Here is a 3,421-nt window from a genome sequence, read left to right as displayed (position 1 = left end):
GCCACATTGACAAAGCCAATAAATTTTGGAAAGCCACTCCACTGAGTAAATTACAGCTCCTCTCCACAGGGAACCGGAGCAGCAATTTCCTTCTTAGTAACAGCAGGAACTGTTCATTCAATCAACAGAACTAGACATGATGGAGGTGAATGCTTTTGCTATAAACACCATTGTATGTGTCTTTGATACATTGAAGTTTTGGAATTAACTAACAATAAGACTCTAATTTCCTTTCTCTAGGGATCTGACACTTGAATTGGAATGTTTGTTTATTCCAGCTGCAAACTCACTCTCACTCCTATCATTTAGAAAAGGAAATTACATGTAAGTAAGCCTACATCTATCCATTCATATGAAGGCATACTTACATTTTTCAAAATCCTGTGTGACTCAAAAATGTAAAAATTCTATAAATGATTTACTCTTGAAATTACATTAAAATCTCTATTCCATGCATGTCAGTGACAACAATAGAGATCGTTGCTATCAGCAATTGATTAAGGACATTAGAGTAAAAGGCTAAAGGCCTTGTCCTGGGCTGAAGTCACATAGAGAACTCAAAGTTTCTTACCTGGATATGCTTATTTGGGAGGCATTTGTGGGGCAATCTAATGAATATTATGATTGTAAGAGTTAAAGAAAGAAGAAAGAAACACAAAACATGGCTTGACAGTTAAAGACAGGTTTATTTTAGAAAAAACCTGAGATGGGCTTCTGGCTGATTTTGGTTAGGAACACTTTTTTTTACAGACTAAAAGTGTATGTTGGTTTTAAGGTGAGGGGGCTTTTCACAAGCTTGTAATGTTTTGGTGTAGGGGAGACGTTTATGGCAGGGTTGGAATGCCTCTGGGTGGAAGGGAGGTCATGGGCTAGCATCTTCCTGGCTGGAGCAGGGGTTATCTTGGGGCTAGCTTGTCTCTGGTTTGGGAGGAATTTGGAATATGTCTGCTTGGAGATGTTATTTGTGGTTTGTGGTCATGCTGACCTTAGCCATTAGGGTGATGCCCTTTGTATTTAGGCAGTTTTGGATTAAGGTGAATTTTAAAATGACAGTGTTTGTTCAATATGGCGATACTCCTGCTTTGTCAATCCAGACCCTATAGTTATAAAAAGGATGAGGATAGCATGTTCTTTCTGGCTACTTCCTGCTGATGAGGGGATGGGGAGTATTTTGATTTTGGGTTGACTGTAGGTGCAATACCTCTATAGATGTTTTTGGGCAGTTGTCTGTGAAATGGCCATGATCCTGTTAGTTAAAAATTTTTTAAAAAGGTTAATTAGGCAGGGTAAGAATATTAGTCCCAGGAATATTATTAGGAGAGGGCCTGGGAACAGGTGGCCCATGCTATGATTTTGTTCCCAAACCAATAATTCAGTTGGTTGTGCTGGTACTCCCTTAACCTTTTAGTTTTTTCTTTAAACCTTTTAGCAGTATATTTTACTGGGTCTGATTCATTGATATAGAAACAACATTCCTTAACTAATGAGAGGCAGAAGTGAAGGTTTGGAAAGGCCCATGAGTTAGTTTCTGTTAGTAACCGTTATTCCAGCTAGGAGGTTAATAATTGAGCAAACTGCTACAGTAATTGAGATTTTTTTGTCTGATAGTTTACCCAGAGGGTGCTACAGCATCTGGTTTTACTACAAATAGTAGAGTGAGTAAAGCAATTTCTACACGGGTGGCATAGTAAATACTTTCCATTAAAAAATTTTAATATTTGGCTTAAAAGGAGAGGTATGAATAACAAAAGTATTTGGTGAAGTAGGGGTGAGATTGAGTAAGAAGAGTAATTCTTACTTGGTTACTTTTTATGATTTTAGCTTAAGATTTCCTATTTCTTTATTTCCTCCTATAAGGACTAGGGGTCTTAGAGGCAGCACCTGCTAAAACATCTAGTTTTCAGTTTATAGCACTTTAAGAAAGCACACATTATTTTGGAGACTTGTATCCAGAAAAATTAGAATTTAATTTAAACAGCAGAAAATAATAAGAACTGAAAAACATTAGGCAACACTAGAAATTAACAATAGGTATGTTATAGTTTTGGAAACATAATTTTTTCTCCCCAGTTTCCCATTTTTATTAAAAGACAAATTATAGCAGGACTGGTTAGCTTTAATATACTTGTCTTTATTATTTGCATACAGTGCAGCAAGAATAATTAGTTACATAATTATTTGTTACTTTTAAATTGACTTTGATGTAACTTTGTTTTGTAGAAGGAATCTGAAATAAGACCTTTTTAAAGCCAAGCCCAGCCATGGATTTACACCATTAAATACCTATGAGTTGGGTGAATTACTCTCCTCTTGATGTTTCAAGATAACTTGACGTCCCCAGCCTGTTAGAAAGTGGCATTTTTTAACTTACCACAGATTGGAAACCCTGTACCGGGACTGTGTACACAAAATACAAGGCCAGTTTTTTAAGGGCTTTATTGGCCTTATAAGCTAAGTTTGATTCCTTAAAGGAAAGCACACCATTCCAGTTAAAGCCTTGGTAAAAATAACCAGTTTTTCCAATTGTGTCCTGTCACAAAAGAAAATAGATACTTGCTGCACTTATGCAAATAACTATATTGCCATAACTTAAGAATACTCACAGATAGTTTCCAAATTTTGGACAAAATCAGGTAGAGAGAAACAACTATGCTCCAAATTTTGTTTGTGGGAGTTAACAGTTAAAAGATAACAGTTAACTCCCATACATTAAAAGTTAACAGTTAACTCCCAATTCCACATGGAAGTTAACAGTTAAAAGTTAACAGTTAATACCAATATGGGAGTTAACAGTTAACAGTTAACACCAATATGGCAGTTAACAGTTAATAGTTACCCCCACTATGGAAGGTAACAGTTAAAAGTTAACAGTTATCTTCCATATGGGAGTTAACAGTTACCTCCCATATGGGAGATAAATGTTAACAGTTAACTTCCACATGGGAGTTAACAGTTAAAAGTTAAGAGTTAAACTGTTAATAGCTTAAAATAAAAGTTTCCTTGCCTTTGAAAAGCAAAACAAAGGACTGTCAATATTTTAAGCAAAATGTTAAAAAGATTACTTTAGTTTCTTAATAGTTTAGTTTATGCAATTAATTCCTGTCTTGCTATTTATCAGAAACCTGCATTCAAGAGCACCTGTGAGAGCTTTATAACTGATTATAAAACCACCCTTTAAAGAGTACCAGAACAAGACAACAATTGTTTATGGGTGACACAAAGTTATAGGGTAGTCATAGTTAAAGACACAATTGACAAGGATATTTGTTACCTCTGTGGCACACAATAATTTTAACAAAACAATTATAATTATTACTGATAATATACAGTAAAATATATTACAATTATAGGAGTCTCCCATTACTTTGGAACACATGCTAATAACATATTTATACAAATACAGTCCAAAGAAAGCCAAACA

This window comes from Callithrix jacchus, chromosome X (assembly GCF_049354715.1).
Source record: "Callithrix jacchus isolate 240 chromosome X, calJac240_pri, whole genome shotgun sequence".
Classification (NCBI taxonomy): domain Eukaryota; kingdom Metazoa; phylum Chordata; class Mammalia; order Primates; family Cebidae; genus Callithrix; species Callithrix jacchus.
This window is presented reverse-complemented; position numbering follows the sequence as displayed.